This window comes from Dreissena polymorpha, chromosome 9 (assembly GCF_020536995.1).
Source record: "Dreissena polymorpha isolate Duluth1 chromosome 9, UMN_Dpol_1.0, whole genome shotgun sequence".
In the NCBI taxonomy this organism is placed as follows: domain Eukaryota; kingdom Metazoa; phylum Mollusca; class Bivalvia; order Myida; family Dreissenidae; genus Dreissena; species Dreissena polymorpha.
The window spans coordinates 37,939,355-37,952,220 of record NC_068363.1 but is presented as its reverse complement, the minus strand read 5'-3'; positions in this window follow the sequence as shown (position 1 = coordinate 37,952,220).

Sequence of the window (12,866 nt, the reverse complement as noted above, 5' to 3'; positions counted from 1 at the left end):
CACCACCATCACTTTAATCAACATCCCCACCACCAACACCACCATCACAACCATTTCCATCACCATCACCGTCAACACCACCATCACCATCACAATTACCACCAACACAACCATAACAACCATCATTTCCATCAACATCATCGTTGTCATCGCCTACATCATTACCACCACCACCACCGTTCCAATCACCATCACCACCATCACAACCACCATCACCCAAACAACTTCCATCACCATCGCCACCACCATCACAATCACCACCATCACCACCTATATCTCCAATATATCTCCAACACCACCATCACCACTTCCAATTCCATCACCATCACCACCATAGCCACCCCAACAATCAGCAACAACATGAAAGATAACCTCAACCATCACCACCATTATCATTTCCACCAACACCATCGTTACCACCATCACCACCACTAGCAAAAGCACCACCACTAACACCACCATTACCACCATCACCACCACTATCACCCCTCACCACTTCCATCACCATCGCCCCCTTTACCACCATCAGCACCATTACCATCAATATCACGACCACAATCACTTTAACCATCACTACCATCACCACCACCATAACCATCATCACCACCATATCCCTTACGAAAATTTAGGCCCTTTGGCTACTAGTAGCGGCTAAGTTGCACCTATGTAGCGGCAATGTTGTTTTTCGTATGCAAATGAGCGTTCTGGCTACTAGTTGCGGCTAGGTTGCCGCTACTAGCTCTGGCTATGTTGCCGCTACTAGCTCTGGCTCTGCTCTGGCTTCTAGTTATGGCTATGTTGCCGCTACAAGTTGCGGCTATGTTGCCGCTACTAGTTGTGGCTATGTTGCTGCTACTAGTTGCGGCTATGTTGCCGCTACAAGTTGCGGCTACGTTGCCGCTACTAGTTCTGGGAGGGCTCCGCAAGATTTATGAAATAAATTGTCTGCTGTTCCAGAGTGTTATGACTGCAATCCTTGTCAGCCGTGAACATATATGAACCTACAATACCATATTATAAATTGCAAACGAAGGCATTTTCTACTAAAAAAGTCTCCTATGTCAATAGTTAAGTGTTATTTGAAGCAAAATTGGATTTAATGCTTTGTATTGACCGTTCCAAGGCGGTGACCCCAGCTTTATTCTTATATGTGTTTATGTTGTTTTGTATTGTGCTGTTTTGTGCTGTTTTGTACTGTTTTGGCAATCGGTCACATGCCTTAAATAAAGGACCAACTAATTGTATATAATAAGAATTCAATACTGCTCAAGCAGCTGGAGTTTCACTTCTTTATATTGACTTCTTTTTTTATATTAACTTTACGAAAACAAAACTGTCTGAAAGTTTTTTCATGATTTAGGACAAATGTTTGGAAAGAATTTGACCAATCAGGACACCTGTCCTCAGGAAAGTGGGGCCAATCTGAAACACTGCAACATTATTTTTTTATATCAGAAACCCTCTTAGAAAGAATATATATGGATTGCTTTTGTCTTTTATGTTGACTTGACAAATGGCCAGCCCAACAGCTAGAATTAAAACATCATGACAACCTTTTGAAATAATCCAGAGATAAAAAATAATCTTGCTCTGATACATGTAATTTTACTGTTTTTGTTTAAAAACAACAATTTAAATGTAAAAATAGATTATGTTATAATAAATAAGTATAGATACAAACTTCAACATATGAATGAAAACATGTTTTTTATTCAAAACCTTTGTTTTGAGCCAAATCAAATGTCAAAGAAAAATGTCAGTGTTAAAACTTGAAACGGACGTCCTTTTTTGGGTATGAAAAATCATATTTAATATTTCAATAATGCAGGTTTTTATTTCCAAAACCATGCTTTTTCATTATTATACACCAATTGAAACTGTATTAATCACCACAGCTTACTTACAATGACTTTAACTCTTCCCCAGTAACTTCTTTTTGCTTGTCAGATTCTTCAGCCATTTTGATGTTTTGTCTGAAGAGTGATGTCATGACATCATACAAAATATGATGTAATTCTACAATTGTGGCTACCTTCTGGCTCACGAGTGCCATTCTATTGAGGAAGAAAATGTTCTGGTCACCTTCCGGCTACTAAGAGCCACTAGTGGCTACTATATGCCTTTTGTGTTTTCAAGATTAATATTAAAGTATTGGTTGTAGCTACCATCTGGCTCATAATTGCACTTTTTTATACAAGAATATATTCTGGCCATCTTCTGGCTACTATGAGCCGCTAGTGGCTAAAAGAGTCGCTAGCGGCCACTAATAGCCATGAGATTGCTAGCGGCTACTATTGGCTACTTTCTGGCTAGTAGTTGTGGCTAAAAAAAATGGTAGCGGCTTTGTAGCCGCAACATTACCGCTACATAGCGGCAACCATTTCATTTCTGTAAGGGATCATCATCACCAACACCATAACCACCACCATCACCATCTTCACCATCATCACCACCACCAACATCATCACGATCACCACCACCGTCACCATTACCACCATCACCACCGCCATCACCTTCACCACCAACATCACCACCTCCATCACAATCACTACCACCATCACCACCACCACCGTCATCACAAACACCATCATAACCATCACCACTATCACACAACAACCACCACCTTCACCACCACCACCATCAACACCATCACCAACACCATAATCACCACCACCACCATAACCACCACCGTAACAATTATCACCACCACCATCACAACCACCGTCCCAAATATTACCACGACCATCACCACCACCATCACAAACACCATTAACACCATCATAACCACCACCATCACATTCACCACCATCATCACCACAATCATCACAACCATTACCACCACCACCACAATAACCACAATCACCAGTTCCATCACTACAATCACCATCACCATTTCCACAACCACCATCATCATCATCTTCCAAATCATCATTATTTTCCTTGCCAAGCCAACAAAATGTATTTTCTTATAAATAGTAATTATACATCGATAAATTAGGCATGGGTGTTTGTATTTATCGGGGTTTCTAACACATAAATCTAAAAAATATTCAGGCGCTCCAATTTCTTTAATATGCAAGGATGTTCAGCCAAGGAACGGTTTAATTGAGGAATCTTCATGGCATCCGTAAACGTTGCGCCATACTTCTCCAGCAGCGCTTTTTCTCCTTCTCCATATCTTACCCCGCCGAATACATACATTGAAAAGCAGATCAATGCATTTACACCGCATACAAATGCAAAAACTAGAAACGCGGGCATTTTACGCGCAAGACCATTACTGTCTTCTCTCTACTTAATACATGAACAATACCAACAATATATTTCCCATTCCCACAAAGTGTCAGGGTGAACGAAGGTTAACTATTATGAAACTACATCACTGTCTATCATCACCACCGGATATAGATGACCAGCGAAGCGAAAGTACTGTAGTGATTTAACGTCACTTCCAACAGCCTTGCTGTTGAGCTAGCTTTTCAGCGACGCGGTTAGAGTGTCTGACTACCACTCTGGAGGTCGTGGGTTCGATCCCCCATTAAAGCTCCGTATTTTTACAATAATGGCGACGAGGCAAACACGAACTGTGATTCAGAACGTGGGTGTGAGCTTTCTAATGGCTTCAAGGAGCCGCTTGTGAAGCGGTCGACACTATAATATAGCAAAAAGTGTCATATAACATGCTGTAGCAGGCATGTCTGGCCTTGAAACATTTCTAATGGCTTCAAGGAGCCGCTTGTGAAGCGGTCGACACTTTAATATAGCAAAAAGTGTCATATGACATGCTGTAGCGGGCATGTCTGGCCTTGTAACATTAAGAGGGGGAGGAGTGTAGTGATTTAAGGTCACTTCCAACAGCCTTGCTATCTTTTCAGTGACGCGGTTAGAGTGTCTGACTACCACTCTGGAGGTCGTGGGTTCGATCCCCCATTGAAGCTCCGTATTTTTACAATAGTACAAAAATGTAAACATCACGCAAGAGGTAGTGCTCGTGAAAAGAATAAGTTGTACCATTGTAATCGCGAACGTTTTCCAAAAACTGTGTGACAAATTAATAGTGGACATATCAAACTTTTATCGTTAGTAGTTGGAGTTCTTTATTAATACATTCGAGTGTTGAAATATATCAATAATCAGCTACCTGGTACCGAAAGTTAAGTTTATTGGGACATCTTTTTTCCTTTTGTCCGAGGAAAGTATACTTATTTTGCCGAACTTTTCAATGGTGTGCAAATATAATTATAAAAACTATCGGTTTTTGCAAGCTTCATCCCTTAAAATCTAGTTAGTATGCAAATGTCGGGCTAAAACATAAACTTCGTTGTGTACGGCGAATAGAACCTGATGTGTACGGCGTGTAGCAAAATTAGATTCTTATATTGATTGAAGATTCGTAAACAAAATTTGCTAATCATCGCTACTGTTCCTTTTAAGTGCAAGGGTAAATTATTTTATTCAGTTATATTAACTCGATTTAAATAGAATGTGCGAGACGTTATCCCTAGACGGCTAGAGTCATAGCGCTGTCAAGCGAATGTTAGCAATTACCCACTTTCCCATTCCTACAGTTTGTACAAATTTGTTTTTCGGATTACAATTCATTAAACATCATTTGTTGATCTGATAAGGACTGTAGTCAATGATTTAGAAATTTGTGTTTTTATTTATATTTATTTAGCGTTAAAATGCCAATACGCTGCAACTATTCGCCGTACACGACTTTAACTATTCACCGTACACTACTTTTGCCATTAACAACTATTCGCCGTACACTACAGTTATTTTATTTTAATAGATTTCCACGAACAATAATCAAACCCACACCATAATAAGCATTAAGATGGTATATTTTGCATATAATAATAGGAAATCAACTCCATACACGATGACAAACCATGTAATCATAAAAGAAAAGCTGTTTCTCTCGAGAAGTACCAATTTCAAACCGGTACCAAGCAGTCATAAATTTGTGTAAATAACGCTTCAGCAATACGAATTGCAATATAGATACACATTTTTAATCATATTAATCTTTCTGTAAGATGCCTAACACGCACTGGTTATCCAGGAGCGAGTAATTATTAGATATTTAGGTAAATACTCACTGCTCTCAATAGTTGGTTTGTTTACTTTCGCTTCGCTGGTCATCTATTTCCGGTGGTGATGATAGACGGTGTACATGTAAATGTTTTCTCATTAATGTAAAACGAGATATATGATTTAATCAATTTCTTAAGATAGATGCTAATTAAATGATGATTTTTAAACATGATACTGCATTTGCTGTTAATATGTCCATTAAAGCATAAGGTCCTGTATTTCATTACGCATTTGAAGACTTGTTTAGATTTTTTAAATTTTGTCAATGCAATACTGGGATAAATGTATTACTTTAAACACATTTTTTTCATAATGATGCGCATGTATAAATGACATACATTTATCCCACTTTTACAACGAATTCGGTTGATTAAAGCCCTGTTTATTAAATTTCGGCTATAATCAACGGCACGTGCTACGTTGTTAGGCTACGTTGTAAACAAATGTAGTTCTTTGTATATAACAACTAAATGTTACATTGATGTTATAAAACCTTTAGATTTGCAATGTAATATGCATAACATTGTAGTTTATAACGCACGACTCTTTGTCTCGCAAAGGCTTGTGCTTTTTGTTTTCTAAGCCTCGCATGATCTATAATCAACACTAACCTATTATTCTCTATATCACAAATTTACATCGAATCCACTCGCCCGAAAAAGGGTAGGATTTAAAGTTCTCCCAACATGATTTGTGGTCTTAACGTGTTTACATTATTTACATGTTTCTGGCGAAGACAAGATTACGTCAAGTGTATAGCTATACAAAAACATGAGTAACCAATAAAAGAAGAAAACAGATAAATAAAATAAACACGTATTAGCATATATAGAAAATTAGGATACGTCCATTTGCAATAAAGGGTCAGAGTTTACGTTATACTGCTGCAATGAAAAAAGAGATAAGATGATGCAAGACCTTACTTACTGCCTTTGGTAAACAGTATTGCTGTTGGAAAACAGAACGAACACGCTATCGATTAGACTTGATTTTCAGAGCTAAGGCGTTTAAACACTGTTTACGCTGACTCGGACTCGCTTTCTCACCATCGACCCACGTCAGTGTGTTTACGCTTACGGGCAAAAAAGTGTGCCCCTCGCTGTAAACTGAGGAGCCTTTCCCGAGTTTGAGCGCCAACAATGTTAAAACGTCCTAGCTCTATAAATCAAGTCGAATGCACAGTGTTGTCTGTCTGCATACCAAGAGCAATAATGCTTACCAAAGAAAGTCAACGACAATCGCACATCACAATTATCTCTTTAAGCATACCTGTCTTATGTCATCTTTGACCTTTAAAAATGATATCACTTATCTTTGTATTCACAGCAATTGCAGAGATGACGGTCCATACTTCAGTCTGGTATAGGTGACCTTCAGCGGTTGACCATGGTGTATCGGAGGCCATGTAGAGTTCTAGCCCTTATCCAAATGCACGGACAGCTGTTGAACAAACATATGTTAGAGATACCACTGCGACGTATATTGGATACAGACAAAGAATACCTCGCCAATATTTTTTGTCCAAATATATTGATTAAATTGTGTTCCAAATGACCATATGCTATATTTTTCCAAATAAGTTGCAGAAAATAACATAAACACGTATTAGCATATATAGGTAAATTAGAATACGTCCGTTTGCAATTAAAGGTCAGAGTTTACGTTATACTGCTGCAATGAAAAAATAGATACGATGATGCAAGACCTTACTTACTGCCTTTTGTAAACAGTATTGTTGTTGGAAAACAGAACGAAAACGCAGTCGATTAGACTTGATTTTCAGAGCTAAGGCGTTTAAACACTGTTTACGCTAACTCGGACTCGCTTTCGCACCATCGACCCACGTCAGTGTGTTTACGCTTGCGAGCAAAAAAGTGTGTCCCTCGCTGTAAACTGATGAGCCTTGCCCGAGTTTGAGCGCAAACGATGTTAAAACGTCCTAGCTCTATAAATCAAGTCGAATGCACAGTGTTGTCTGTCTGCATACCAAGAGCAGTAATGCTTACCAAATAAAGTCAACGACAATCGCACATCACAATTATCTCTTTAAGCAAACCTGTCTAATGTCATCTTTGACCTTTAAAAATGATATCAATTATCTTTGTATTCACAGCAATGGCAGGGATGACGAGCCACACTTCAGACTGTTATATGTTACATTCAGCGGTTGACCAGGGTGTATCGGAGCCCATTTTGAGTTCCTGCTCTTATCACAATTCACGGATAGCTGTTGAACAAAAATATGTTAAAGATACCACCCACGACGTATATTGGATACAGACAAAGAATTGTCCCAATATTGTTTGTCCAAATCTATAGATTAAAGTTTTGAAGTGTTCCAACTGACAATGTGCTATATTTATTCCAAATTAGTTGCAGTGCGAAAACCTTTCATTTACGATACATGTAATTGACAGTGTTGAAAGTTCAAAAAACGATACGTTAAAGTACACATACACATTTAGGCGCATATGTGAAATGTTTAATACCTATATTTTTCATGGGGAATACAAAACACATATTAATTTGTATTTAGGTTATGCTCCTTTTTATTAATATCATCATGTTCTTTTAATACTTCGAGTGGTAAATAAGTCACCTAAAACTATTTTGTTTCAACTAGTTTTACATCTTCAATATCAAAACCGGTGTCCCACAAGGCTCTATACTTGGGCCTATTTTATTTCTTATTTACATTAATGACATTCCATCCTTCGTTAGAAACTCAACAATTGATCTTTACGCAGATGATTCAACAGTACACGTATCGGATAATCCGATTATAACATTCAAAGTATACAATTAAATTGCAAAACGATTTGGACAGTATAGCAACATGGTGTTCCTATTATATATGTCAATTCATCCAAACAAAACTAAATGTATGAGTTTATCAAAAGCTCGTAGTTCTACAGACAATCTTAGACTTAATATAAATGACATTATCCTTGAACAAATCAAAGAATTTAATTTACTAGAAGTTACGATTGATGAGCATCTTACATGGCAATCGCACAAAAACAGTGTATGTTGTAAACTTAACTATAAACTGGCCTTATTAAAACGAATGAACTCTTTTATTAACTATGAAACAAATAAACTATTTTACAACTCATATATATTAACGACTATGGATTATTGTTGCGCATTATGGTGTTCAGCAACACAGTCACAATTAAGTAAAATACATTCGATACAAAAACGAGCTGCTAAAATTATATTGAATTATCCATATTCAACATCTTCAGCTCCCTTATTCAAAGAACTTGGTTGGTTAACATTCAATAAAAGATATATATATATATATATATATATATATATATATATATATATATATATATATATATATATACATACAATGTATACGCTCTTAGATCCATCACCCACACTGATATATCATCTACCAGGTATTCCGTTTCTTTTTAAACAAATTATGGAAAACGAGAGTTTTCCTTTCGTGCACGAACCATTTGGAATTTAATTTCAATCCGACAAGTGTCGTCGAATACTACATTCAAAATAAAATTAAAAGAATCCTACAAACAAATCATTGATATTCATGTATGCTCGTTTTTTCATGTTAATACTTTGTTGTGATGTGTCTGATGTGATTTATTTCGAAAGATCTATTTTTGAAAGATTGATTTTTGATTTTTGTATCATATTGCATATTTTGTATTAACATAATCATCATCATCATCGCCATCATCATCGTCGTCGTCGTCGTCGTCTTCGTCGTCGTCCACGTCGTCGGAATTGATAAGGAAGTAATTATAACATTTAACTGTATAGTTCATTTTCTTTTTTCCCTTGTATGTTCGTATGCATGTTTAAAAATATACACTTGTGTTATGTTACTGAAGACCACATTGCAAAAAAGAAATTGTTTCTTACTGTGAATTCTTCATGAAATAAAGTTATTATTATTATAAACCAAAAGATTTCTTTTCAGTACATGTGCTATCATTATTTATAGGTTATCCAGATAATTGAAGAGCAACATTAATGTCCAGTCTATTGATACATTAATTAGACGGTATGTTTGGTGCTGGTATTGTTTTACATTTTGAATACCTTTTATAATGCTTTATCAAATAAATTATCGGCATAAATAAAACTGCATACAGTGCAAACAACAGTTTTATGATATTTATATTGGCTAACAAAAACGCGCAAAACGTTTGTTTCATAATGCTTAACAGGGTTCCAGATATAATATAAATGACTATTATATAACTATATTCAGATTGTGCATGTCTAATATGATGTAAACACAAAGCACGTTATGCACGTTGAATCGTTGAATCGAACAACTAATAATGCCCTAGGGAACTCAGTGTTATATTCTTAATCGTTATTCCAAGCGATTTTCCTATCATCAAATATACGTTTATATAAAATATTTATGTAATATTAAATATTTATTTATGGCCAGATTGAAGTATAAGAAGCGAACCGCTTGCTATATCAATAATTTCTGCCGGAGTTTTGCACATGTATGATCACACATCTCAATTTAGCTAATTTAGCAGAATGGAGTACCACAATGTTCTTGTGGGTAAGTTTAAAAATATTGAAGCCTAAAACATACACTTTAATTTCAACAACATGACACACAGGATGACATTTGTTTGAATCTTTATCATATTTGTCACAATTCTTAATATGCAGGCATGTTCCAAATGTGATATTATTCCGATTATCGATTTGGTGTAAAAAATCAGATATTGTCATAAGTGCACTCGTTTTTGCGTGACATTTGGAAAACATGAATGGTTTATATTCTGATCCAGTGTGATCTAGAAGCTGTAAGTATTTCAAATAGTTTCGTCTAGAGTCAAGACAGCTAGCTTCAACTCAGGTTAGTAAGTTACCATCATCCAGTGTTATGCCCCAACTAACAATGAGTATGCAAAGACAAAGGAAGCGTTCTACAACAAACTAATGACAGCTGTCGCTGAGCTACAAAAGAGAGGCAGCAAGCTACTTATGGTTGACATTAACGCCCAGATAGGAAGGGACAAAACGGGAAAGACCTTATGATGAGTACCCAAGCCCTCGGAGATATGAACAAAATGACGAGTGTTCACAGACTGTCGCGCTTTCAATGACTTGCTCATTATAGGCATCACGTTTTAGCACCAACACATCCACACACAACCTGAAACCAGATAAACTACATCATTATCTCAAGAAAGTGGAGACGCCGCCTGCAAGACACTATAATCTAAAAGGAAAGCCGACGTAGACTCAGACCATTGGAGTCTTCAGGATCAAGTAACGAGCCTTCAGACACACTTCAGATAGACCACAGGCCTAATTAAACATCCAGCGACTAAACAAAACGGCTTAAAAGACATTTTCTAATTCTATCTAAAGGACAGATTTGAGGCCTTAAATATAGCGATAGATGAAATGCCACTGGAGGAACATTGAAGCCGCCTGGGAGAAACATGGAAATACACATGCCAGAATGTCCTGGGGAAAAGAGACAAGACAACAATGAGACTGGCACTACGGCAACATGTTGATCCTGATAAAGAACAAGCGAGACATTCAAACGAAAATCAAAAAGAAAGATGAAAAGAAAGTGCTACAGAAATAATTTGCCAGCATGAACAAATAACTAAATGAGTGCCAGGAAAGACAAGAAAGTTTTCTGCGACAACATGGTAGCAGAGGCAGAACAAGCAGCTGACAAAAGAGACCTCAACATTCTGTATAAGATTACCAGAAAGCTCTCTACCAAGAAGTCGAATCAAAACAGCCCAGTCACGGAAAGCGATAAAATTACCAAGAAGGAAATCCACAGATAACCATGGGCCGGTCATTTCAATGCCCTTTTAAACCAACCCCAACCATCAGAGGCATCGAATATCCCTCCTGCAGACGACAACATCAACCCTTTATTAAAAGCTGAGATCCGGAAGGTCATGAAGGCGCTGAAAAACAACAAAGAAGCCGGACCGGACGAATTCCACAAGAAGCGCTAAAGACAGACATTTCCACCACAGAAACCATGCTGCTGCCTTCACAGAGACCATGGCCGTGAATAAAAACAACAGAAGAACGGGAAACAAAGAAACACAGCTTCATGTGTTTCTGACGAAGACATCAACGCTTAAATCGCCATATCAAGCCAGATATGATTTCAACACTCTGAGGCCAGTCGACCAGTCTGGAAATCAACATTCCTTTTCATCCACAGTAAACTCCAGATTTTTAGCAGTAAAGTCTTTCCTACTCTACGGCTCTGAGACCTGGAGAGTCATCAACACTCTGAACAACAAGCTCAAAGTCTTAACGAACAGGAGCCTCCAAAACATACTCAAGATAACATGGACAAAGTAAAAACCCGTCTTATGAAAACAGGCAGGGCAGAAATGGAGGTGGATTGGCCACGCCTTTCGAAAATTCGAAAACGTCTGCAGGAAATTACTGGACATTCCTTGCAGTAGAATCCCCAGGGCAAGAGACGAGTCGGTCGTCCCAAGCTAATATGGAGGCGATCCTGCGAAGTAGAAATGAAGAACTGTAACCTGTCATGCGGAGAGCTGAAGAAAGCCGCTCAGAAAAGAGAACGCTGAATTACTGTTGCTGATGCACTATGATCCATAAGGGAATCAAAGGATTAAATAGGTAAGTACTTATATTTGTACAATGTTGATATATAAATGCGCTGATTTGTGGTACATCTTAAGATTTGTCACATATATCTGCGTATATACATTTATTTGTAGATCGACCCTATGTTATATAATAATACATCGGAAGTGTTTATCAAATGCATGTGAATATGAACGATCGATTTAAAAGAAAGATCGAGCGCACACTAAGACTGAAATATTGCGAGATGGTATTTACTGCGTTGAAAATGTGCACATACAAAATTGGTTAATTCAGATTTAAAGTTTGAATGTTGACACAAAATGCAATTAAGTGCATTATCCCAGTAGGGTAACACAGGTAACCATAACAAAAACGGTGATGAGGATATTTTTGATGATCAAGTTATGCTTAGCACAATACTGATACCGACATGTTTACGCTAATGTGCATTTGTAACTGAATCAAAGTGTGTAGCTTGGTGTAGTATTTACTCTAATGTGCATTTGTTACTGGACCAAAGTGTGTAGCATGGTGTCGTATTCACTCTAATGTGCATTTGTAACTGGACCAAAGTGTGTAGTATGGTGTCGTATTCACTCTTATGTGCATTTGTAACTGGACCAAAGATTGTAACATGGTGTCGTATTCACTCCTATGTGCATTTGTAACTGGACCAAAGTGTGTAGCATGGTGTCGTATTCACTCTAATGTGCATTTGTAATGGGACCAAAGTGTGTCGCATGGTGTCGTATTCACTCTAATGAGCATTTGTAACTGGACCAAACTATGTAGCATGGTGTCGTATTCACTCTCATGTGCATTTGTAACTGGACCAAAGTGTGGAGCATGGTGTCGTATTCACTCTTATGTGCATTTGTAACTGGACCAAAGTGTGTAGCATGGTGTAGTATTCACTCTTATGTGCATTTGTAACTGGACCAAAGTGTGGAGCATGCTGTCGTATTCACTCTAATGTGCATTTGTAGCTGGACCAAAGTGTGTAGCATGGTGTCGTATTCACTCTAATGTGCATTTGTAACTGGACCAAAGTGTGTAGCATGGTGTCGTATTCACTCTAATGTGCATTTGTAACTGGACCAAAGTGTGTAGTATTCACTCTTATATGCATTTGTAACTGGACCAAAGAGTGTAGCATG